General features: G+C 50.4%; 1 long non-coding RNA gene across 1 annotated transcript in view; it reads left to right on the forward strand.

The window, feature by feature from the left end:
* The window catches only part of LOC124078882 (uncharacterized), a 53,932-nt gene extending 29,696 nt beyond the window's left edge, over nucleotides 1-24,236 (forward strand). The window contains exons 3-5 of the long non-coding RNA XR_006847089.2: nucleotides 17,850-21,101; nucleotides 22,362-22,482; nucleotides 24,038-24,236. This is a non-coding gene — a long non-coding RNA (uncharacterized LOC124078882). The remainder of the gene's footprint in view (nucleotides 1-17,849; nucleotides 21,102-22,361; nucleotides 22,483-24,037) is intronic.
* Nucleotides 24,237-26,997: the final 2,761 nt, after the last annotated feature.

Here is a 26,997-nt window from a genome sequence, read left to right on the forward strand (position 1 = left end):
CGTGTGAAATCCCACCGGAGGTTGTTAAAACAGCAGACAGACTGCGGTAAACAAGGAGGAAGGTAGGCTTTGAAAACAGATGGCTTTGAAAACCTGGCAAAGCCCTGTTTCAGACTTTTAAAAATTGGTTTCGTTAGTGCAAGCTATTTTTTAAAAATTCTGCATGCATATTTTAAAGTTCTGTTTTAATGATAAAGTTCCTTGGGTAATTGAACATCAGTTTATATCCTGCCGTAAACATGCTAACAGCCAGATGTGATGGACAGCTTGCACAGAGACCCGGACTGTTCTTGTACATTTGGATTCAAATACATTATTTGCATTTTAGCTGGGGGTAGTTTTTCTGACTCACAAACGGGGTGGGTATATGGCCATGGCCTGTCCCTCCCTGCCAAGGAGGTCACCTGCTGCAAACTCCTTGCCAATATCTGAGCTGCCCTGAAGGCTCTCTCCTACCTCTCCCACATCTGTCCTTATTTTCTCCAGGAAACGGGCCTGACCTCTACTCACCGTCCCCACCGGATCTCTGTTACTCCTGGCCTTTTTCCTCATGTCACCCACAACCTGTCTGACCACTTCTGACCATGGCATTAGACCACGGCCATGTTTCTGGGGTCACCTGACCATAGTGCAGGCTGAACCCTTTGGCCAGTTTCCCCTCTTTTGATCTATCTTAAATTAGTCACCCATCAGAGTCCCATTTCTAGGTGACTCGGCAGGGGAAGGGCCTCACCCAGTCGGAGTTCATACAATCATCTAAGCTCTGAATTCAAGGTGGCCTCTCTGGCCTTTGTGAATTAGCTTCTAGATGACGTAGACACTCTTTGGGGGGGCTCATATAGGCAATCTCTTCCCACCAACTCCACCTAGCTGATTCCCTATATTTAAATGCCTTCTTCTTAATAACAACTATCCTGTGATTATAGCAAAGACCTCATATAGTACTTAACTATATTCCACGCACACTCCGAGAACCTCTGCTAACTCATCTAATCTTCACTACAACTCTGTAAGGCAGACACAGATTTTAGAGATGGGAAATTGAGGCACAGTGTGGCTAAGTATTTGCCCAAGTTCATACAGTTATTAAGTGGCAGTGCGTGAATTTGAACCCAGCCACCATCTTGGTTTTAGCCCCTGTGATTTACTGTCTCTTGTGCTTGGGGAACATACCATCCATATCCCACTGGTCTTTAATGGCTACTGGGTTAGTTTCTACCATGCCCTGAACTGCTGCTATCAATGGAATAGGATGCCTGTTTATTACCAGTTTTATCTGTGCCAATTTCGCTTATTGTGATACATGATTTAATTATTATGTAAAGAGTTGCAGTATGAGTATAAAAAGAAAGGAAATTTGTATATAAATCTCATTTAATATCTGTGAAAGTTTCAATATCATTAAGTTGCTAAAAATATTGTTTTCCAATTAGGACAGCCATAACAACTTTGGAGGATCTCGGGGTAGTGGGGATGTCTTCTCTGGATGCCTCTGAAGCACTTTAAAGAGACTCTAGGTGGAAATCAGAAGATTGGCCATGAGGAGGCTGACCACGTGGGCTTTTGCTGTGGCCTTGCTAAACTATGAGTGCCGATTTTATACACTGAAGAGCCCCAATCTTCATTAAGAAGTATATATACATTAGTTTAATGCAAAAAATAAAAAAAAATGAGAAGTAGCAAAATATTCTTCTTCAAACAAAACCTTTGACTATTCATGAAGACTCCGCTGTTGGAGGGCTGGTGCCCACCTCTCATAGTGAGGCATGGATTCACCACAGTCCCTGGAGGCACTGAACTTCGAAGAAGATATGTTCAGGGACTGTGCTTTCTTTCTGATGGGACTGGTCAGGCAGTTCCCTGCTGGTGTGAGGCAAGGAATGAGAGTCTTAAACTTGTTGCACACCAGAGAACATGAGAGGCTTGCATGGAACACAGCCTCAGGAACAAAGGACCCTGTCCTGGATCCAACATGTCATCCACGCTTCCACTAACCTGAGTTCCAGGAACACCACCACGGCAAATGCTGCTTTGGCCCAGTGTATACCCTGTCTGTGGCTCAGGTCTAAGGAGTAAGACTTTGGTGTTCATTGACCTGTGGTTTGAACAGGGTGTTATAATGTTCGTGTGTCCCCAGGTTGTACATGTTTAACCCCAAGTGTCCAGTGTGATGGTGTTTAGAGGTAGAGCCCTTGGACCATGACTACACCATGAGCATAAATTTCTGTGGTTTGTAAGCCACCCAGTCTGTGATACTCGGCACAGCAGGCAAATGGCCTAAGTCATAGGGTCACTGTGGTCACTATCTTAATTCTCTGGTTCTAATCACTATTGAGTCATTCGATCAAGTGATTGCTTTGGTTAAAAGTGAGGTTTGTCACATTTATTCATTTTGCTGCTCATCGAGGTTCTTTAAGTTGTGCAAAACAGTTTTTTGCTCAGAGCCGTGACCAGATCCAGATCTTTCTACCCCCAAACCTTCTGCTCCTGCTTTTTCTCCCCACTGAGTTGTATGGCCATGAAAAATCCCATTTGTGGTATGTGTCTCTGTCTGGCATCACAGTTGATCCATCTCTGGGTGGATAGGAGGGAGCTCTGGCTGAGCACCTTCACCTGGCACATGGTCAGACCAACTAGGAGACTTGGCCAGTGCCAGACAATGGAGGCCAGAATGGAGGAGGATTGGGTCTCCATCTTCCCCAGCAGGAAGTCCTCACCCAGACCTGCTTTCTGGGCACCGTGGAAGGCCTCCACTCTGAGTCGTTTTGCTTCCTGAGTTTGTGGCCTGGGATCCCATTCTATGTCTTTATCTTTCAACATTTAAAGCCTTGATTTTCCAGCCAGGTCAATGTCAGATGCTCTTGATACAGGAAGATTGTCCATGGAACTCAGAATCCAAATCCAGAGCCCAGCAGAGAAATCTGCCCTGGTGCCTCTCTGACTCTTATTATCTTGAACAGATCTTTAGATCCCAAGCACAAAACCCCATCAGGCCTTCCCATTCAGCAGGACTGTGGTACGTGACTCTGTCTGGCATCGTAATTTATCCTTGGAAGGAGACTCAGATCAGCTTGCTTTCAATAAATAGATTTTAGACCAAAATGCTGTGTAATTATGTTTCCTAATAGTATTAACTCACTGCCCATGGGCAAAACGCAAAAATCCCTCTGTTGTACCAAAGCAAACTTGTTAAGCTGAACTTCTGGGCAAACAGAATGTGTGGGGTGGATGTCAATTTTGGAAAACAGAGGAGCCCTCCAAAGGGTGATTTGGGGGAGGAGAAAGAATATTTCTGTGATATCTTATAGCTCTGATGTCCTGGACTTCTATTGGCACACTCTTTCCATATATTTGTATGTCTGAGATACTTGTCCTGGCGTGTGATTGGGTCAATATTTGTTCTGTTGGGTGGGTGACGTTCTGAAAAGTCTCTGGCCTGTACAGTAAATTTCACTTGTGATATTGGCCTGGCAAACATCACTCGAGAGAATTCATCTTCCAGAAAAACGTGGATTAACTTTAAGATTCCGTTCAAATGTTTTGTGAAGACCTATGTTGGGCTTAACCATGGTGTGAGATCCTAGGTGGGGCTCATGTTGAGGTTTCGGGCTGGTCTTGGGCCTGTGTGGGTAGGATCACACTGCTCCTCTTGTCCCCTGAAACTAGGAGAGGGTCCCTAAGCTCAGTAACCCAGTGAGCACCCTCTGCTGAACCTTAATGTTCCTCAGAATACTCTTCTGTAATTGTCTGTAAGCTCACAGAGTTCATTTCTCCAGATCTCACCAGGCCAGACTCTTCCTTGGAGACCCATAAGCACTTATGAACTTAGGTTAGAGGAACCCCCCTTCTGGAAAAAATAAAACAAAACAAAACAGGAGGCAAAGATTTGTTTGGATGCTTTATTTCTCAGAGTTAGGTTGTTCGTCTAGATGCCACATCTCTGGATGGCCTGTCCTGTCGCTTTGTTTTAACTGACCTCCCAACACATGAAGGCTCACTTAAGACAGGAATTATCCTCCTCTTGTTTTCAGACTTAGTTCTGAACGCTTCATGCCTTCACTGCCGGCCGTTGTACCGTCTCTTCTCTATCCTCTGACTTCCATTTGGAAGTTCACTCCCTGGTTTTGGTCTTTCTCTTCCCCTTAGGTCTGGGACTTAGCACCCACTTAGCAGCTTTGACCTTGTCCCTTCCTCTCCCATGATTCCTTGCTCCCCTCCAGCCAGCATGCTTCAGTTTTCCAAGGTGAACACTTTTGGGTCTCAATCTCGTGCCTCAACCTTCCACCTCTTCTTCCTCCTTGGACCTGCCCTTTGGGTAGCTCTCCTTCTGGGCTAACCCAGGCCTCTGGGCCTGACCTGGGTGTTAAAAACTCATTTTGGAAATGCTCCTTGTTGATAATCTCTGAGTCAAAGGAGACTCGACCCTGGAGAGAGGCCTGCGGCGATATCCACCAAGAGCGCTGGGATTCAATGGCTGTGTGCGTTGGCGATGTCCCCAACAGTACTTGGAGCCTCTGGATGAACCTCTGCGTGCTTGGAAGGGCTGCTGCTTGCATTGGCTTTTTCTGGTTGACTCGATCTTCAGTCTGAGAGAAATCATTCGGGACCCCATCAGTGGTCAGAGTGATACATACAAGGATCAGCACCAGAGAAGCTGGGTGTGGCTCAGGATGGTGATCATGGGCAGACTTTTATCTTATAGGAAGAATGAATATTGAAGTACTATATAATTTCATGAAGTACGATATAATTTCACAAACTGGCCACACTCACATAATTGACATCCAGGTCAAGAGGAAGAAGAGCACCAGGTCCCTGAAGCCCCTTTCTCCCTCTTCTAGTCATTGCCCTTATATCCAGAATAACCACTCTCCTAATTTCTAGTGGCACTGATTGCTTCTGCCTGTATTGGGACTTTATATGGACAGGACTGTGTAGTATATACCTTTGTATTTATTTTCTTTCACTTGACATTATGTTTGTAAAACCCATCCATGTTGTTGAGAATAACAGTAAATAATCCATTTTTTAACCACTTAAACCCAATTCTCTCCTTGGTGATCCACACCCAGTGGATATATGCACTTTCATCTGGAAGCTACCATTTTCTTGGTTGCACAGATTCTGGTTGTAGGAAAATTAGGAAAGATATTTGGGTATTTTCAAATGGTCACACAGTGGTTAAAGTGTACCGGAGGATCAACCAACTGGAGGTTTTCCCCTTAGGAGTGGAAAGGGACAGGACTCCCCAGTCTCAGATTCCATGAAGGTCCACTTAGAAGGAAGCAATCAGAATCACCCACTGGATGGTTTGAACTTGGGGCCTCTTTCCTGACAGAGGCCCCAGAATGACACTATTGCCATCCCCATGGACAGATGGGAACACTGAGGACCTGGGAGAGAAGTGGCTTGTCCACAGGATACACGTAGCACTCAGTCTAACTCTTCACTCCCAGACATGACACCTCCCAGCATCCCCCAAACAGATTGCTGATAAGACCCAAGGATACTGAGCAGGAAGACTCAACATCCCACAGAGCAGTCAGCTGGTGATGACCTAGGCCCAGGTAGGCACTGGACCCATGGCCAGGTTGAACAGGTGGGCTCTGGACCCATGGCCGAGTTGAGCAGGTGAGCATGGGGCCCATGGTTGGGTTGAGCAAGTGGACACGGGGCCTAGGGCCAGGTTGAGCAGTGGGCACAGGGCCTATGGCCAGGTTGTGCAGGTGGGCACAGGGCCTAAGGCCAGATTGACCAGGTGGGCACAGGGCCTATGGCCAGGTTGTGCAGGTGGGCATGGGGCCCATGGCCAGGTTGAGCAGGTGAGCTCGGGACCCATGGCCATATTGGACAGGTGGGCTCTGGACCCATGGCCAAGTTGAGCAGGTGGGCATGGGGCCTTGTGGCCAGATTGAACAGGTGGGCTCTGGACCATGGCCAGGTTGAGCAGGTGGGCATAGGGCCTTTGGCCAGGTTGAGCAGGTGAGCTCTGGACCCATGGCCAGGTTGAACAGGTGGGCTTTGGACCTGTGGCCATGTTGAGCAGGTGGGCTCTGGACCTGTGGCCATGTTGAATAGGTGGGCTCTGGACCCAGGGCCAGGTTGAGCCAGCTGCTGTTGTGCTGCAAAGCCTCACAGTTCCTCACCTCTGAGTGTCCAGGTGACCATACGCTGGTGAAATGCTCACTGTCTAGGACTTGGAACTGTTACACTTCTGGCAATGCGTTGGAATCCTCTAGAAACATGCAAATATGGGAAGAGCAGAGACCTTCTGGTCACCTGTCCTCAGAGGCAGGAGACAGAGCAAAGCCGCAGGAGGACCATTGTTGGCAACTGGGAGCCAGACAACCCCAGAATGCAGAAGCCCTGCAGTATCATCTTCCCCTGGGGCTCCTGGGAGGAGGATGGTGGCAGCTACACCATCCCTAAGACCTAATGATTTTCATTGTGATAATTCTCCAGTCACCTCTTCTCAGCTTTCATTCCAACATGGTCTCTCCTGCCCAACCCCACACCAGCCTGCGGCTGGGCTCTCTGCTTCCAGTCCCCTCCCTCAGATGTACCTGCCCCAGTTGCCCTGGTAAATGTCAGGGTCCTTGTAGCCCCTGTGATCCATCCTTCCTGGACATGTCTGTTGGCAGGCATGCAATGTCCTCTGCAATCCAATCCCTGGTCACCGGGTGACACCTGTCTTTGCCCAAACCCTCCTGATGTTCTGCTGAACTCCATCCTGCTCCCCGAGGTGTGTGAGTTCTGCCTGGGGCTCCCAGCTACCTGCTTCTTGGCTGAGTTGCTGACAACTCTTTAAAGGTTCAGCTCAGCTGTCACTCTTCCGGGAGGCATTTCCCAACTTTCCGTTGGGTTGGGAGAGGGCCCTCTCTGCGTCCTGCAGTACCTGAGCTTCCTTCTGTCCAGTTCTCTGTGTGCTGTCAGTTAACCCATGGATTCCTTTCTCCCTCTAGATTGTATGATGCTGAAGTCTCAGGCTCCTAGCAGAGACCCCCAGGGAAAGCCATCGGTCATCACAAAGGACAGAGGGGAAGACCCAGGCCCCCAGAAGGAAGTGGCTTGTTTGGATTGTACAGTTAGTACTCAATTTTAACTCTCTCCTGGCCTGAGCAGAGGGGTTGGGAGTCTCCTAGTGGCCAGGGAACAGAAAACTCAGACCAACTGCCCCACTGCCCCAGAGACTGCTCTGGGCAGAGTCTAGATTCCTAGCAATCTCTCTCACCAGGCTTCAAGATGGCTATCCGGAGGCACGCAAGAGCCCTGTGCCTCATCCTGGGATTTTTTCCTGTCTCTAGGGTTAATGGATCTATTTCCTGTAAATGGAGCTGGGTGTCCAATACACATTGGGGAGAGAAAGAGCCCGTGGGGAGGGAGGGGGAGGATGTGCCATTTGGGTTGGTTAAACAGCCGACAGCTGCACTGACTTAATTGGGTTTTATTCTATTTGATCTTGGATAAAGAGGATTTTTGAGAGTCCATTTTCTCCTTCTTAAGTGTTCTTGCTAAAAAAAAAAAAAAAAAAAAAAATTGCCAAAGCCTGCTGGGTTGCTTCTGGATCTTGCTGGCCAGGCTTGCACACAAGGGGGCAGTAGCGCACCACCAACCTGCTCAGGAGCACCCATGGGAGCCTATGTTCAGATCTGGAGCATTCACCGGGAATTTTAACTCTAGTTAGATATTTTCCATCTCATATATATTGGCGAGAAATATCACTTAAGACAAAGTTGGAAATAAATTAACCGGGGAACCACATAAAGAGGTTTATATTTGCTTTTCTGCCATCATCTGTGAATTTTTATACTTTGAATATTTTCAGTCTGGATCACAAACCCCCAATCTGAATTTGATGGTGCCATAAGGTGATTCCCCTCCACTTGAGGGTGTTCCTGGGAATCCCAGGTCACGACGGGAAAGCTGTACGTGTCCGCTAATGGCTTCTGAATGCCTTGGAAGTGCTAGGCACCGTACCATGGGTGGCTGCATCTGTTCCTCAGGTTAACATTCCAGAAAGTTCACACCATGATCTTTACATACCAGGAGAGGAAGCAGGCTCAGAGGGATAAAGCACATTGCCCAAGGTCATGCGCTCAAGGACATAAAGGAATTTTCCTGTGCACTCTGACAGATGCTACCTGTCTCGTCACTGACCGTCCATCCTCGGCACCCAGGGCAGTGCCAGGCTGTGTGGTTAGTAAACATGTGAGGATTGAGGCCTGGCTGAGCGCTTGCCAACCCCAGGAGCACCGCACTCTGTGCACCACTGTCTGCTTTCAGAAGGGAGCTGGCCGTCCTTCAAGGGCTTTTGCTGAGGCAGCCCCTGGATTCCAGAGGAAAGCCCCTCCCTGCAGGGAATTCTGCAGAAGCAGGAGATCCTGGAGCGAGACCAACACATCCTGCAGGATGACGGCTTGCTGAACACATCTGCTACAGGGCAAAGGAAAGAATATGTCCCAGGCTTCAGGTTTCACCCTGAGTAAGTCGTGGGAAACTGGAAGACGGGGTGCTATTAGGTTACCTATGGTTCCAGCCCCTCTAGACCACAGAAGCACACTGTGGGATGGGCAGGGTGAGGAGAGAACCCCAAGGGACATTCCTGTGTGAGGCAAGGTCCAGGATGATGGGGTGGGGGTCTCTAAAGAGCCAATGAGCTCCACAAGAATGGGGGTCCCACCGTGGCCTCTGGCTGGCCCACCCTGTTCCATCCTGCCTGCCTCTGTCCCCACTGAGGTTGGAAACCTTGCTGGAGGAGACAGTGTTGCTGGGTGGTCTTCCGAGTGGCAGGTCTGAGGGCTGGGGGCATCTGTCAGTGGGGAGAAAGCCCCCAGCGCTGGGGATACTGGGAAGAGTCCCGGAAGGCAGGCTGGGAGCAGGGTCAAGGACTGCAAGGCTGGGGTCCTCGAAGGGTGTGTGAACTCAACATGTCTGTCATTCCCCCTGCTGGGCTGTACCACAGAAAAAGGCTCCAGAGAGGGGCCAGTGGGCTTGTCTTGGGGGAGCTGGGCAGACTCTGTCCTGACCACAGGCAGGCTTGGGAAGGACGGGGCTTCCTGGGACAGACAGTGCTGGCAGGAGGGGCAGGGCCAGCCCAGGGAAGAGAGGGAACAGTTCCTCTGGGTACCTTCAGCAGGGAGGCACAGGGCTCAGAGTCCCAGCCTGGGTAAGAGACTGGGCTCCTCACCTCCCTCATGGGTGGGCAGACTCGTGTCTCCAGGGGCCACAGTGTCTGTCCCCGGTTCTCAGATGAAGCCGAGCTCTTGTAACGCGGCAGGTTTCTGGCCATCCCCGTGGATTCCTGGCACATTGACAGGAAACAGACCCTCACTCAGGTTTTCTCAGAAGTGAGGTGTGTGGCAGTGTTGGGAAGCTCTGTGGGGCCAGCTCTGGGGCAGAGTGGGAAACGGCCACACCCTGGATCTTTCTGGTTTCTTCTGTTACCGGTGGGGTTGATTCAGGGTCTCTGCTCCCAAACATCTGCTGCACCCAGCATCGGGTTCCAGGGCTCATCTCTGCATCATGCCATTTTCCACTTGGCCTGCAGTGTCTGTGGGTCTAGCTCACAGCATTCCCATGAGCAGGGATATCACTGCCTCGGGTCATCTTTGTGTATCAAGCCCTCTTCCAGACACCTGAATGGGTGGCCCTGTGCAGGTGGCTCCTCTGGCCTCACACAGCGTGGAGAGGACGTGGACCTCACTCTGCCTCTGCTCCTCCCACGCATCAGGCTTCTTCTCTCTCTCCAGGCCCCATCGACTCCTAGTTCCCGCCCACAACACACTTGTGCTGCCCACGATTCCTACCCCTGGCGCACAGCGTGGTTGCCCAGGCCTTCTGTGAAAGACGATGGAAAGCATCTCCCAGCCAGGCTGAGAATGTGCTTTTGAAGTGACTGAGAAATTTGCCATCTGTCAATCCTGGACATGACATCACTGTGAAGATCTTATATGGAAGTGCACCCAACAGAGAAAAGTCAAGGTTCAGAGAAACCAGCCACTAGACTCAGGGAAGGGCTTCGGCAACTGGTTGCAGATTCACACAATGCCCTTCTTCCTAAGCCCATTCTACACACACGGTTAGTTGCCTGATGTGCAAACCTTAGACTCAATCTCAACTCACTCCCGACAGCCACCAAGTTGCACTAATTCCAAGAGGATGCATAACTTATGAGTCAACTTGACTGGGCTATGGTGTGCCCAGATATTTAATTAAGTGTTATTCTGGCTGAGTCTGTGAGGGTGTTTTTCAGTGAGGTTAACTTCTGACTCAGTAGACTGCAAGAAGCAGATGGCTCTCCTTGATATGGGTGGCCCTCGTCCAATGGGCTAAAGGCCTGAAGATATCAAAAAGACTGACCCTCTGCCTGATGACTTGGGCTGGGACAAGTCTCTTTCTGCCTTGGGACTCAGAATGAAGCATCAGTTTTCGGGTCTGTAGGCTGCCAGCTCCCTACCGGCACTTCCACCCCAGCTCTGTCCATCTCCAGTTTGCTGCCTATAGGGGTTGGCACTGCTCAGCCTCTAGGACCACAGGAGCCATTCCTGATAATAAGTCTCTATATGTCGACATCCTTATCTGTCTACCACTGGTCTGTTTCTCTGGAGAACTTTGATGGTGTCCAGTTTTCAAATGCTTCTTGACAACCTCTTCTTCCTCATCCCCATGTCGTAGGCCTCCTGTGAGCAAAAGTGCTTTCCCTCCAGTGGGATGAGGAGCTCATCATCCCACCTGCTGTCCAGCACATGTTAATGTGTTTGGCCTCAATTTATTCCCTGTGCTGCACATTCCTGGAGAGCCAGGATTCTATTTCTCCAGTGCCTACAGCATTCCTAACATTTTGCACACATCACAATTTGAACAATGAATACACTGTGTGTGCTTGGGTATAACTAGATTTTCAAAATATCGGTCAGCAAGACAACCACAGATCCTTTAATCCCAAAGGTTGATCCAGATTATTTGACCTAATTCTTTAATACCCCATCATCAGATAATTCCGTGTGAGCCGACCACCGTAATGTCAGCAAGTACAGGGCTGAATCTCATCTCCACCGCAGTGTGGAGGGCTTGGTGTCCTTTAATGAATGTACATAGAGAGGGATGTCAGAAGATTAGCATTCTTGTAATGAGAAAGAGAGAAACATTCATCAAAATTGCCCACATGCTATCGGTGGAGCATCTTCCAGCTAAGACCTGCAGTAAATGGCAGTGAGAGATGGCAGATTTCACAGGTTGGTCATGGGGAGGCTTGTTAATTTCACAGTTTATAAAAGATTAATGGTAAAGGAAATAAGCCACAGCTACAGCTATCTAATTGCAGAAAATGCTTTGCGTAAAATACAACCCAGAAGAAAATAGAAAGGAGAATGTGACATTTTCTTTGGAAATAGGCCTTGACCTTTACATTGACTTTAGAAGTGATGGGAATTCCTAACCAGGGGGACTTTAGCTCCAAGTCAGCAGACCAACGGCTCTCCAAATTATGGGGGTCCCAGGGAGATCCTGCCCTTGAGAGAGTTCTGAACTGAGAAGATATGAAGTTGACCCCATTCCCTGAAATTGAGGGATGAATTTGGTCACCCTGCTGGTTGTTTATAGATCTGAGCCCTGGGGACTGGCTCCAAGGTGGATACTGAGCCTTTTACTTTCCCATTAAAATCAATGGATGACTCCCTCAGTGATGCAGAGAATTCCGGTGCCTCCTGGAGATATCAGCTGAACTCTGTCACCTCCCCTCCCATCCAAAGGACATGTTAGAGTGCTAATCCTTGGTGCTACTCAATGTGACCTGACTTGGGGACAGGGTCTTCATAGGAATAATCAAGTGAAAACGAGGTCCTCAGGGTGGGTTGCTGCAATTGAGTGCCACCGGTGACCTTGTAAAGACAGGAAGCCCTGGTTCAGGGACACCCCTGCAGGAAGGGCCCCCACTTCCTGGTTCCCAGTACGGTGGGAACTGCTGCTCCGCTGACCCACCGACAGACTTGGCGTGGACATCCCTCTGCTGGGACTCGCAGCCCTTCTCAAGTCAAAGGTAAAGGACAAGCCCAATTTCCACTCCCCTGACTATTTTCTTCCGGGTTGTACTTTAGACAAAGCGCTTTCTGCAACTAGATCCACGCAGGTAGGGGCTGGAGCCACGCATCTCCAAGGTGAGGTGCCAGGTCGTCAGCAGCCCCCTAGAAGTGAGGAGAGAGGCACCGAAGGACTCCCCTCCACAGCCCTCAGTGGCCAGGCCTGCTGACCCCATGACTGCGGCCTTTCAGCCCCAGGTCTCTGAGCCAGGACATTGCTATTGTTCAAGCCGCCAGTCTGAGGGATTTTGCTGAGTCCTTGCAGATTAACACACTGCATGCTCTGCCTCTTGATCTGGCTTCTCCGGAGGGTTTTACAGCCTAGAAACAAAGACGGAATGATTCAGTCTTCGACACTGTTTCTGAGTATAAACCATAAAAGTTAAGAACCTAAGAACTCGTGGTCCCCCTGTGCTACGCTGAGGTAGCGTGACTGGGGTGTAAGGAAGACACAAGGAGAATGGATCTAGGCTCAGATCCAAAAGATGTGGGTTGAAATCCTGACACCTCCATCAGCTGTGTGATCTCAGGCAAACCACTTGATTCTGTAATGCCAGATTCGTGGGACCCCAGTAGACCTCCAGGAGCTGAATCCGATGCAATCACACAAGAGTCTTTATTGCAAGCTCGAGCCTGGACTCACAACCGTTTCTGATGCAGCGGTCCTAGGGAATGAGTCCCAGTCCTTTGTTCAGTGAGATTTTATAGGTTTTGGGGGGATACTCTATGTGTCACAACATCACACAGCAAATCATTCCATACCGCGGGAACATTGATTAGCACATTCACTGGCGGGAACAAGTTGGGTAGGGGTGATTGGTTAGTCCAAGAGGGGGATTCCTTTGAACTTATTGGTTTAGGCCATGAGGGGTGTACGTGCTAAACTACATGGTTTCCCATCATGTTATCAACCACCATAAACTACTAGGGGGTCATCTGGCATCCCAGGTATTTTCCCTGTCTTATGCTGATTGGAGGTTGCTAGGGGGTTGCTATGGGTCCTCACCGAGCCTAACTGAGTCAGGGACACCTGGTGCCACAGATCTCTCCTGTTATTTGCAGACAAACAACTCAGCAGGGTGGGTATGTGCCTAGGAGTGCTCTGTGGGTTTTTCCCAGGACAAGGGTCATGCCCCCTTCCTTAGGACAGGCCTTGAGGTAGAAGCTGGTTTCTCAAAAATGGAGTCACATCAGTTTCTCAGTTCCATGGGCCTCGGTTTCTCCATCCATAGGGCTGGGGTACAAGAACACCTTACAAAGGAATTGCCACGAGGAATGAAGGGCTGGGCTAACCACATGGCTCAGAACTGGGCCTCTTTCTGACCTTTTAGCAGACTCCAACTTCTCTCTTCAAATAGATCCTGGATCCCTCCAGGGAAGGGGAACACTCGCTCTCCTTTGAATTCAGTTTGGACTGGTGCATATGTGGGGTGCTGAATATACTCCCATATGAACCCCTTCTTCACTTCTACAGGATGGATTAGGGTCCCCCTTTCTCTGATTCTTATGTTGAGGTCCTAACTCCCAGTGCTCAGATTGCAGATGTAATCAGGTATTTTAAGATGAGGTCATACTGGAGTGGGGGCCCCCTAAACGACATTACTTGTGTCCTAATAAATGAGGAGATCTGGAGACAGATATGCACACAGCAAGAACAGCAACTGGAGTCAGCGACTGGCGTTGCGCTGCCATGGCCAGTGACTGGGAATGCAGGACAGGTCCTTGCTGGTGCCTTGAGAAGGTGCCTGACCCGACCAACGCCTTTGAGGAGGCCGGCCAAGCTTTCCACATTGAGCAGAGTGACCCCCAAGTCTGCACCTGGGGAAAGGCAGACACAGAGCCCTGGAGCTCCTTCACGGTGACAGGGTCCTGAAGGGTGGAACTGACTGGCCAAAAGGCAGGAGGTGACAATGCGGGGTCGGTTTCCTTGGCCGCTGTCTTGGTGTGTTTGGGCGACTGTGACAAACTACCACAGACGGGGTGCTTTATTAACCAAAGAGACTTACTTCTCAGTTTGGAAGCCTGGGACGTCCAAGGGGAGGACCGGCAGATTCTGTGAGTGCAGGGTGCTTCCTGCTTCACAGACAGCCATCTTTTTGCTTCTCTTCACACGGTGAGGAAGTTCTGTTCTCGGGGAGCTAATCCCGTTCATGATGGCTCCACCCTCATGGTCTGATCACGTTCCGAGAGCCCCACCTCTTCCTACCTCACACTGGGGTTAGGGTCTCAATATATGGATTTTTTTGGCAGGGGGGGCGGAGGCACACACATTCCCAACATGCTAGTGAACCCAATATGCATTTTACAATATAAGATAAATGTTTTACAAATTATGGTGTATATTCTATATCTTAAAATACACCACTGACTCATTAGTAAGGAGAAGCGTGCTTACTAAAATTGAGTGTATCCTTTGTGTCTCTGGAGTGGTCTGAAATCACATGCAGAAAAATCCACAGTGCTCATGCCGTATGAGCTTGTGGACTTTATAAAATCTGCAACAAAGAATCTCTATGGTGATGGCTACAGGCTGACACCATCAGCCAGGGAACCCAACTCCCTTGAAGAGGGAAGAGCAGAACATAACAAGGGGGGCAGGAGCCCGGACTCTGGTGCCCTCTGGCTGTGTCTGATCCTAGCTCTGCAGCCACTTGGCTGTGAGACCTCCGGAAACTCTCCGCCTGTTGCCTGGTCTCCTCGTCTGTAAAATGAGAATAATGATCCTGTCCACAGCCTAAGACTGCTGTGAAGTTCCGTGACAATCTCGTCGAGGTCCTAGGAGAGGCCCCTACACGGAGTCATTGCTCTGTAGGTGTCGGCTGTCACTGGTGCAGGGGCCTCCACTCCCCGCCCCCAGAGCAGGGGCGTCCTCCTCTCACCTTCTCCACCTGTTAAGGGAGGGGGCTGGTGGATCTGATGGCTGAGACCCAGCTATCTTTGGGGCCATGTCTTTACCAATGGAGGGAATTTATGCAAAGAGTGGACGCTGTCTGTCCTACATGTCTGGAGCCGTCCCCAGCCTTCCTTGGAGTCAGCGATGGCCAACATGCAGACCAACATGGAGAGCCGAGTCACATGTTAAAGATGGCAGAACTCTGACACAAAAGGCATTTGGGTCTCTGAGTAACTGTGGGGAAGGCAGCCTGGAGCCCACAATCTGAGAAAGAGATTTTATTAGCTTCTAAAATAACAAGAACTTGCTGAACCAATCCAGTGCTGTTTTGGCCCACAATCAGGAAAGACCTTTAATCCTTCCCTTTTCCATCCGTAAGAGGAGTCATAGATCCTTTCCTGCTCCTATACGCAGGGTCAGGCCCTGAGGTGTCCTCTGAAGGGAGAGGAATATTTAATTCAGTGCCTGTGTGTTGCTGGCACCTGTGTTGAAGGGGGAAGCTGCCAACTTCTGTGCTATTCTCCCATTCAGTTTTGGTCACAGCTGTGGAGGGACATTCTTGGTCCAATAGCAGCTTCTCTCAAGAGCCCACGGTGCTCTTCCATTTCCCATCCCCTGTGTATCCTTGACATTCCTGACATTGGTGGGAGACCATTCATCAAGCAGGTATGCTGTGTTAGTCAGCTTTCCATTACTGTAACAAAATAACTGAGGTCATTAACTTACAAAGAGGAAAGGTGTATTTTGGTTTACTTTTAGTTTGGGAGATTTCAGTCCATGATCCAATGGACCCATTGCTTTTGGGTCTGTGGTGAGGCAGCTCATCATGGCAGGAGGACACGGCAGAGCAAACTTGTTCACCCCATGGTGGTGAAGTGAAAAATAGAAATAGAGACTTGGTCCCATGATCTCTGTTGAGAATATGCTCCCAGTGACCTAAAACCTGCCATTAGGCCCCTACTTCCTAAAGACCACAACTGAGAGCACCCCCAATTCCTAAAGTCCCTACTACCTCCCAAGAGCACCACCTGGGGAAAAAGCCACGAGCACGTAGGCCTTTGGGGACCATTTGACATTCAACCGTGCACATGGCTGTCCTGGAGGTGGATGCTCCCCTCCACCAGGGGCGGTGGGAGTGAGTGGATGCACACTTGCTGATGGGCTGGGGTGGAAATTCGAAGAGCCCAGATGCACAGAGCAGGGAACTCGATTATGTGCCCAGTGTGGGTTTCTCCTGCTCCCTCCCATCACCTGCTTCTCTCTGCTGCTTCTGGAGATCTGCCCACGAACAGGCTGCCCACACCCCAGACTTGCATTTGGAGAGAATTCAAGTGAAGACAGGCGGGGACAGCACGTCCTCACTCTGGCCTCCTATCTAAACCTTGTCTCAAGTTCAAATGGACCTCGTCCTTTGGCAATCCTTGAGGACTTCAATAAAGTGGGTTGCTTGCTTCTGTTTGCAGTTCCTCGTGTTTCTTCCCCATCGCTTAGACTCTGGTGGAGATGGATGGCAAGTTTGTATGCCTCATAATCTCTAACAGATCTTACACCCAAGAAAACCCAACGATCACAGCCAAGAGCACCCCGTAAAGAGTTCTAACTCAGTGGTATTTACTTCATTTGAAGGATTTTTGCTATACACTATAAGTGAACCCAAAGAGGTATTCAAATGCATTAAGACACCTCATTGGACTTGAGAATATGACATCTTGACATGCTAATAGGCCAGAGTACCTCATCTCCCTCAGGTCTTTGCAAGATGGCGGCACGGTGTCCCACTGTGCCAGAGAGGTGCTTGTCAATCTAGGTGCTCAGGGTCCATATGGTGTATGTGGGAGTTTGTTCCTTCATTAAAAAATCCTCTTTTGTAATTAATTGGAATAAGAAGTGAACCTTTACCCCATTATTGTCTGTCATGTGCCTCTTGCCAATTAGCATGGTTGCACTTCACAGCTTAATTTAGTATCAGTTGTGAAACTTGAAGAAAGATTGCACCATCTTTGAATATTAATGCGATTTTGTTTCCCCAGGGCATTAAGCTTTCTGACACGCTGGACTCTCTCCACTTGGTAGAGAGTTTTTGGATTCTCAACTCAAATAAAGCTTCACTTACTTGTACCATCTTCCAATTTTATGGTGAAAAAGAGTCTCCATTCTTAACATTGGCCTACTTCTCGTTGAGGAGTAGAGGGACTGCCAAAAATCCTGAGATAAAAATTCTGGGCTGGCTTAACAGCCCTTGGAGTCTTTCCCAGACAGTGCTTCCTGAGATTTCCTGTAAGGTGGACTGATGCATTTTAGAAACTCCTCAGAGTAGAAAGGCCTTAGTGAGATGAAGGCTTTGGCACCGGGTCTGGTACCTGGGAGGGGATCAATGAATTTCTCTTTGGATGTAACGGGTATACCCATCGTCATCGGGCAAGGAACTTTTGTGCAAATCTCTGAGAACTGATTGTGTGACCCCAGAACTTGCGAGGGCTGGGTTATGGGACCTCCCACCTCTTTGCACCCTGGGAAATCTGTTGACATGGTCCAGTGTTCCTTCATGGGTAGGATGTGGAGGCTCCAAGTGTGCTTGGCAAAGAACCGGAAGTTTCCCAGGAGGCCTGACCATTCACTGACACAAGTTTGCTCTCCTTCAACAAGACACCCCACATTTCCCAAAATAGGAGGGGCCAACCCATCGAAAAGGGCCCTGCGTGATATCCAAGGGGACTTGGTTCTCTCTCCTTGATCACTGGGCTGCTTCTTGCCCATTGGAACCTTCTTGAATGTGCATTCTGGAGATGGTTCCTGTTTGTCTGAGCCCACCCTTTTCAACTCTCCCTCATGCGCCGTTTGAGCTGAGCGTGGGTGGTAACCATTCCATATTCTTCCAGGCAATGTCTTCTGCCAGCATCAGTAGGAATCTCTGGACCTGGCAGCCGGAGTCTCACCGTTGCCTGTTTCTCTCTACCACCTCCTTCTAAACATCCCTCGTCCACACCAAGTCCACTCACTGGGGGACGTCCACTGCGTTGGAAAGCCCCGCAGGCCACACCAGATGCATCCATAAGCTAAGTCTCCATTTGTTACTGTGACCGAATCCCCAGCCTCCCTTCCTACTGACTTCTCAGTCTCTCCCCTGATCCCCTGATCCCCCTCCCACAAGGGCTTATTCACTTGTTTGTTCATCAAACATTTATGGACCACTGGGTTTTGTAGAGTCTGAGATGAATCAGGCAAACATCATGCCCTCAGGGGGTTCATAGACCAGGGAATAAGAAAGGTGCATGAACTGAAAATCATCATCTGTGTGATAAGAGCTATAAAAGTGGGAACCCCAGGAGTTATGGGAGGGAAGAGGGGCTCTGGCCAGGGGTTCAGGGAAGGTCCCCACAGCAAGTGTGATTTTAAGGGCAGAGTATTCAGGGATAACTAGCAGCAATGGTGGGGTGGGGGGAGTGAGTTCCTAGAGCATTTTGTGCCTGTGAGATATAAGGCTGGGAGATAAGGATGATTCAGATTTGGAGAGTTTGAACTTCATGAAAAGTGTCTGCACAGCAGAAAGAACTTGGACAGAACTTTAGCCATTCAAAAGCCCTAGAAAACTCCTTCGCCAAGGGGAAATTTTCTCCTCTGGTATTTGGTCTCTGTTTAGGAGGCCTGATTGGAGGATGTCTTTGTACATTTTGTGTTGCTGTAACAAAATACCTGAGGATATTTGGTTGGCCCATGATTCTCTCAGCTGGAAAATCCCAACATCCTGGTGCCAGTCTTGGTGAGGGCTCCCTGGCTGTGTCACAGCATGGTGGAGAGGCAGAAAGAGAACTGGCCCCACATACCGAGACAGGAAGCACCAGAGCTGGCAGGGGCCAGGCTCATCATTTTTATAAACATCCTACTCTTGTGGGAAATAATCCACTTCTGCAGGACCCAACCCATCCCATGAGACTAGCATTAATCCACTCATGAAGGTGGAGCCCACGTGACCTAATGATCTCCCACTGGTTCCCTGCCACCACACTGGGGACCAAGCTTCTCACACACGAACATGTTGAGGGACAAGGCAGATCCAAACCTTAGCCAATGGGCTAAGCCTGGATATGGGTCAGAAGGTCTCGTGATGATGAGAATGTAAACCTAAGCAGGGGCAGGAAGCCCAACCCAGAAGGTGCTGGCTGAGGATTGATTGGTTGGTCAGATCAGGGGGGACGTAGGGAGCAGCTGAACATGGGGGTGAAGACAACAGCAGACTCTTCGTTGGCTCTAAATTGATGCTGGTGGTTGAGCCTTAGAGAGCTCTGTACCTCAGGTTCCTCCGCACGTTCCCTTTCTGCCTTCGAGGGCAGTTCTCCTCCTCTTCCTCCCACCCCACCGTCAATAAAGCTCGCACCGAGCCCCTTTCCCAGGTGAGCCCGCCGTCTCCTTGGGCCAGGCTCGGGACTCCTGGGAGCCACCAATGTTACCGTGTCCTTTCTCTAAGGCTCTGGGGCTCACCTCCTGCACAAATATTGATTCTTGGCCTGATTAATACTGCTATTTATATTAACAATGCATTTGTTCACCAAAAAAATAATTAGCACAAGAAAGCTGAATATTATTAGGGGCCTCATTAATTTCACCAAGTTTATTTAAGTGACAGCAGGATGTCAAGTCAATAATGAGTACTAATTAATAAACACATCTGAACACCTTGAAGCACACTCGAGTAGGGGCACAGAAACCTAAGTGGGGCGGGGGCTGGTTTCTGAGGAGCACAGGGGATACCTCCTCTTTTGAATGGAGGGTCCCAAGTGTGATGACCTAAGGTCTGATGTGCAAGGCAGGTGGCCTTGCTGAGTTATGCAAAGGGCTGACGGTGGCCAGTCTGGGGTCTGAAGAGCTAGCATAAGGCCATTAGTGGCCTGAGACTCTGCCTCATGACTCCTCTCACTGAGGAAGCATCGAGGACCTGGGTGGCTTTTGGAACCAGACCCTGTTTTGACACCAACCTCACCTTCTGGAGAGGCTGTGGATTGGGCATGAGGGGCTCTATTGGAAGAGCTCGGTGACCTGCTACGTCCGGGAACCTAGAAGTGCCCCCTCTGCTCCCTTTGTGGCCACCTCTGGATAGAGACCAAGTGCGTGGATTCAGTGTGGCACGACCGCGGCCTTCCTGAGTCTTGGCCACCGTGACTGCCCTGGCATAGCCCTGGCTCTTTCTTCCTGCATAGTCCCCGACAAATTATAAATAGGCAAACTGTAGGCGTGGCGTACTGCGCTTTAGAACATGGCTCTGACTCAGGGATGAGCCTGCCTCTTACATGGTAGCTCAAGATGAAGCCATTTCCGCCCTGGCCCACACCCACACTGTCTTTCTGACCCGAATGGCAGGATCCATCTGTTCCTGCTGCCGCCCAGAACCTGCTCTGCCAGTCAGTCTGCGTTCCTGGGCCTGTCTGCCCCTCTCCTGGGTCTCAGACCACCCGGGGCCAGTCCCCACACACTGGGACCAGGCTGCTGCAGAACACCCAGGGCCCCTTTGCTTCCTTGGCTCAGCAGGGACAGGCCTTGAGCCCTCCGAGGCGTCTTCCCTGTATGTGCCTCTCACGTTAAAGCTGCTGTTCAGAAGCCCTGGGAACCTGTAATCGCCTCTCAGAGGTGGTTTTATTCCTTTAACCTCCTCCCTGCTCCCTACTTAGAGCTAACACGATTGGCATGTTTAGGCAGAATCCGCTGGCTTCAAACAAAGCAAGCTGTTCTGAGTACACAGCCCGGAGCCACCGCAGAGGACACCAGAGCTCCAGCTATAAAGGAGCAGGGCTCTGGGGCATCCCGCCTCTGAGAGCCAGGGGCAGCGGGAGTGCTGGGTCTGGGGCAGCTCCAGCCAGTGGCCCCAGGAAGTGCGAACCTGGCTTTCTAGTGCCGCCTCCGCCTTCTGTTTGGTTGTTGGGGAAATTGATCTTTCAGATATTTTAGCTGCATGGGTGGAAATCCGCACGTGCAGTGTTTTGCTAAGACCCAAAGCCTTCAGGGACTGTTTTGGGAGCAAGTCAGAGGCAGCCTCCACCCTCCCCAAGGGGCTTCATCTCTGGGCCAGACCTGGGCTGGTGAGGTCTCCTGGACTCCTTGCAGTCACTCTGGGAATTGAGAGCACCCCCATTGTCAGGGTGAGTAAACTGAGACTCTGGCGAGTCTTGGTGGGCGTGTCTGGGACGAGTCAGTGGCAGGGGACACTTGTGAGACCCTGATGGTACGCAGGCAGGGTGGTGGCTGCCACGTAGCTTCTGTGCTGGCCTTTCCTGGTTCTGTTTGAGAATTAGCAGAACAACATGCTCACTCAGGGGTCCCTGGTGACAAATTACGAGCCTTGGCATAGAGTGGGGGCCAGTCAGTGCTGCTGATTGAATCAAAGAACAATGACCACAGGGGTCCCAAGGTCCAGATGTGTCTTTCTAACAGTAGCCCAGAGGCGACTACTGCCTAAGGACAGCAAGGGCAGACTGGCAGCCCACAAGTGAGCGTGGGTTGCTGCCCCCCCACCCCCACATTGCTGAGCACCTCTGCCCGCAGGCCTGTGCTGGGCTCTGGATGCCTGTGGCCTCCGTCTCCCTCACAGCGGGCATGCAGGGAGGGCAGGTTATCAGTGTTTTCAACAAGAGGAACCTGAGACCCTGACAGGTCTTGCTGAAATTTATATAGGGAGTGAAAAATGAAGCCATATGTCTTCCCCCAATCCCAAAAGCCAACAAGCCGACTGTAGGCTGAAAAAATCCCAAGTGGAAAGAAAATGAATGTCACACACCTAACCTACCAGGCCCTGGAGCTCAGCAGCACAGAACGCGGTGGAGTGTGTGTGGTTTCCCTGTGACCATGGGGTGGACGGGGGCTACAGCTGCCTGTCATCTCTATAGTATCATTCCCTATACAAATACCCTGGGGAAGCAGCCAGGTTCAAAATTCAGAGTCCTGATGCCACTGAATGGGGCTGGCTTGCAAACCATCTGGAAGTGGAAAAATACTGTGAAACCATTGTGAGTTGTAGACTGCTTGTGCCACAGGGAAGGGACAAGTGATGGGACAGAAAGGACCAGAGGACAGGAAGGCAGATTCGGGACCTTGTGGGTGGGGCGGAGTGTTTCTAGCCCGGAGGCCTGGATCAAAGCTGGGTGCTGGATCAGACAGGGGGCTGGCAGCTCCTGACGATTTATGAAAAGAGAAGGAATCATGGATTTCTACTGGGAAATACTGGGCTGAGAAGCGAGGTCAGGCTGGAAATAAGTCAGGATGAGTTGAGGGCTCGTGTGGCAGCCAAGCTGGGGAGTGTGGTTGGGTTGGTTGGAAGTTAGCAAGATGGCAGGATCCATCCAGCTCAGGAATGAGTGTGGGGGGATCTGCTCTCTGTCTGTGATGTCCTTCTCTTTCCACAGGGCTCAGTCCAAAGGTCTGGACGAAAGGCAGACAGCACACTGCTTGGACCCCTCTCTCCCTAGTTTCTCTGGCTGTCCCAGGCACCTGGGCTTCAGGCTTCTGCAAAGACAAATCACACAAGTAGGCACTTGTGTTGTGACATCTCCCACAACCTCATACTGGCACCAGACACTCCCCCGTCTGAGGGTCTTTTGAGCATGGGAAGATCTTCATTTACACTCAGGATGAGCTAAGGGACACATGGAGTTTTGCACCTGGGTAGAAAGAAAGCCAGTGGCATATTCAGGGCAGGATAGTGGGAGGACCCACCTTGGATGACAGTGATAAGGGAATTCATTTTTAAATTCATAGAGAATTAAAAAAAAACAACAATAAAATTTACAGGAAGTTGGCCAACTTTTTATTATCACCTTGCACCGGCAATGGTAAATCAGTTGTAAAACTTCTGTTGGTCTAATTTCCAGGTCATTGTTCCAGTAACTTCTGAGCTTTAATAATGTGATATGTCAATATGTAATCTTCATATTATTATAATTATCATTATCTAATGCTAAACATTGCTTTCTATGAGGAAGTCACATTAGAGAACTCCCGGCTTTGGAGTTTGTTGTGGTTAAGATATGACCTGTTCCCCCAAAAGCTCATGTGGCAAGGCAGGAAAGTTCAGAGGTGAAACTGTACAAGAGCCACAACCTAATCAGTGGAGTAATCCATTTGCTGGATTAATAATCTGAATGGATTACTTAGAGTACTGTAGGTGGGGTGTGGCTGGAGGAAACAGGTGAGGTCGCATGTCCTTGGATTATGTCTTGTCCCGGCTTCTCTCCCCCTCTCTCTGCTTCCTGGCTGCCATGAGCTGAGTAGCTTTCTTCACCATGATGTTGGGCCTCACCTCAGGCCCAGAGCAATGGAGTCAGCCAGCCACGGACTGAGCCTCTGAAACTTGAGACAAAATGAACTTTTCCTCCTCTGAGTTGTTTTTGCTGGGTATTTTGGTCAGTGATGAAAGGCTGACTCACTCTGAGGTGGTCTCAACATAGGTAAACTCAGCCATCTAATGTTTCTGGGCGTTAAGTCCCCAGGCAAGGAGAGAGGGAGGCCTCAGGGGAACCCAGCGCAGCCCCTGCCTTGCTCCCCGGACTTCCAGCCTCCAGAACCGTGAGAAAATAATCACGTGGTGTTTGCTCCTCCCAGTCGTGGATGTTTTGTTACGGCAGCCCGAGCTGACTGTTGCAAGGTTCCAGGAGCCATTGGAGGCAGCTGCCAGCTCTGTCAGCTCTGAGCCTGTGGGCAGCTGGCAGGGCTGGGTCCCTGCTGGAATATCAGCTCCAGGAGCACACGCTGGGCCGTCTTTTACCTGATGCCGCTCTACCGGCTCCTCGCGGGCTATGGGGCTTCTTCAGCAGACCCTCGTCCCGCTTAGGGGCTGGGGAGGTCAGTGAGGGTGAGGAGAGAGAACAGGGCGAGGTCAGGGCATGGGAGGAAACCTGAGGGCATTGCAGGGGAGTGTTTAAGAGCCTGGACGGGCCAGAGCCCGGCTCTCACAGTGAATCCCGGGCCTCCTGTGGGTGCCCAAGAGCCCTTCGGGGTCCCACAGGGGCCTCCCCTTTCCACCTGCAAATCTGCGTGAGGCTGGGTTTTCTAAAGACAATTTAACCAAAATAATGTTTTGCAGATTGAGTCAAGAAACAGAGAATATGGAACCCGGCTGCCCTTCACCAAGCCAGACACCAGAGACTCTCAAAACCCAAGCAAGGCTGCTCCTCTCACCCAGTTTCTGTTTGGAAAACATGGCTGGTCTGTAGGGAATGCATTATTGATGTGATCATGCCATGGCTCATTGCTATTGAGTTAATAAATACCCTTCAAATGTCTGTCTTGATCTATAGTGTGGTATACATCCAAGTTATCACCCACAAAAACAGGAGCGTCTTGGGGTCTTCGATAATTTTTAAAGGTGTAAAGAGACCAAAGAAGTCTGAGGACTGTTCAGATGAAATACAGATGATATGTTGCTAGGGGACCAAGGGAGGTTCTGAAACGTGAGTCGGGTTCACGCAGCCGGCTGCGTGGACGCCACAGTGATCCTGCACTGCTTTAGGTGGGTAGGAAGGGGTCACCCAGAGTTTCCACACAAGGAAAAGATTTGAAGGGAGCTGAGTTTCAGGAAAAAGTGGTGGGGACACAAGCAGAGAGAGAGGCCAGCTCCTTACTACAGGCAGGATGGGAAGAGACCAGGGCCCACCAGGACGTGTCCATTTGGTGGCTCCAGGGCAGCAGAGCTCAATGCCAGGAAGTCTGTGGGGGTCTGAGAGGGCAGGCCCCTGTCACCAGCTCGTGGCTCTAAGCTCGAGATTTGAGGATTCCTGAAGGGAATCCTGGGAAGAAGTTCCCATGAAGAGTTGCTGCCTGATGTCCCCTAGTTTAGGGACAGAAGTCCAGCTCTCAGGAAAGGGAAGCTGTAGGCCTGGAAGGAACAGAGTCATTGAGAACAGGAAAGAGAAGGAATGAAGGTGTGTTTTGTGTCTGTTAGCACTGACCTGTTGGATTGCCGAGAGAGTACCGTCCAGTCGCACGCAAGAGTTTAGAGTGATTGCTTTTGGCCCGAAGTCAGTTATTGAGTGGCCAAGAGAAGATTTAAGTCCCGACTCTTGGTTATTGAAGTCGAGAGGTCTTGCCCTGGGACGCCTTTCTCTCTGCTCTCAGGGAGATGAGCTGAACAGGAACCCAGGACAAAACCAGGCAGATCTTGTGGCAAATCCAGTGGCGACCTACTTACTGTAGGTCGGCCCCAAGGTGACAGGATGGTGCTCCAATCTGTCTCTGCTCGGGAGGTGGCAGGGGAACCTAACCAGCCGGGTAAGGAGGGCTGACTGGCTGTCCCAGGGCACCCCTGGTGTTCTGGACTGAGCGCAGTTCCCCAGGATTCTGGCCTGCCCTGCAGCCGAGGCCGTCCTCCCTCACTCTTCCTCTAGGCCGCCAGGCCCTGTTCTCATTCTTCAGGCTCTGCTGTGGGAGACTTGATGGCACCAGGTTCTCAAGGTCCGTTTAGGTCAGGCCCAGGGTTCTGTACATGCATCCTGATAATCAGCTTGTGCAGAGGCAGGGAGGTTGCTGTCTCATGGCTTGATCAGGAATGAGGTGCCACCCTGGACATCCACCACCGTGAGCAGAGGTGCACGTCCGGCTGCCTGCTGGACGTTGTGTCCGGGTGTCTCATGGCTCAGATTGCACACGTCTAAAGGGAAGCCCTGACCACCCCATTCTGTTCACCTCTACTGCCCTCTGTGAACACCCAAGTCCGATGGCTATCTGCCCAGCCCTCCCCATCTCCATGCACCTACTGCTTGAAGCCAACTTATCCTTCCCTCATGGCCATACCCCTCAGCAGTGGGTCCTGCAGGATCTGTCTCCATGGGCAGCTCCTCATGCCTCTGTCTCCCCCATGGCTGCCATCGCACTCATCTAGATTCCGTCATGTCTCAGTTACTTCACAACAATGGCACCCCCACTGGTTTTCCTGTCTCTGATCCTGTCCCTCTCAGACCTGTTTTGTCACACGGATGAGCCTCTTAGAATAGGAATTAGATTGCGCCAGTGCTTTGCTTCAAACCATTCTAAGGCACTTGTAGCATCGTGTCAAACAGCTTGCCCACCACATTCCTTCCACACACACGTGCAGAGCTCCCTGACTTCCAGGGATTTGACTTAATGGCTTTTCAACTCTTCAATGTTGCAAAAGCAACACACAAATAGAAACCGCACTTGGAGCCTTGGATTTGATCTTTCACGGGGCTGACCACGTGGCACGAGGCTCTCTGGCAGTGTGAGCCATGGCTCCAGTTGGCTGCGGTGGAGATCAGACTTCCAAAGCTCCAGGGCTGCTGTGTGGCTCTGCCTCGGGGCTCAGTAGGTTGGTGTCTCCGGGGCGTGCCCAGCTTGCAGTGGGTTCACCAGGCTTCGTGCCAACGTGAGCTGAAGAGCACCTGCATCTGAATCTGTGGTTCTCTTTGCCTAGAACCTTCTCACCTTCATTTTTTTAAAATGGCGACTTCTTCTTCACATCTTAGGACTCAGTTCCAATATTCCTTCCTCAAGGTGGTCTTCTGACCAACATTCTCAAAATGCCCATGCCCCCCTCAGTTATTCCCTATCATCCCACCAAAGCCATTTCTTTCTAGTTTTTCATTACCTGGAATTATCTATTTATTTTGCAGGGTCTATTTTCCACCCCAACTGGAGTGTACGTTCTTTGACTGGAAGGACTTTTCACGTGTCTGATGCCCTCCATGGTCTCCGACACACAGCCAACAGTGCCATGAATACTTGTGGAAATAATGAATCCGTAGAAGAATGAATCAGAGGTAACTAGCTTGCCGTGAGTTGTCGGGAGTGGTGAATTGAGTGGCAGTCTCTGATTGTCCAGTGTCAGGACCACACCTGGGCTGGGAACTCCTTGTGCAAAGGCAGGAGGTGAGACTGCCCAGTTGCTACGGTGATGCCCTGTTCAAAGGAGGTTTTGTCCTTGCCCCAGGACTGTCAGTCTTGACCCTGAGTTCAGACACCAGCTGCCAGGGGTAGAGAATTATGAACACAGAAAGATAATTATAACTGGGCTTTGTCCTTCAGCCTGCT

The sequence above is a fragment of the Marmota monax genome, unplaced genomic scaffold (genome assembly GCF_021218885.2).
Source record: "Marmota monax isolate L192 unplaced genomic scaffold, Marmota_monax_Labrador192_F-V1.1 WCK01_AAM20220418_F8-fsc00454, whole genome shotgun sequence".
Lineage (NCBI taxonomy): Eukaryota > Metazoa > Chordata > Mammalia > Rodentia > Sciuridae > Marmota > Marmota monax.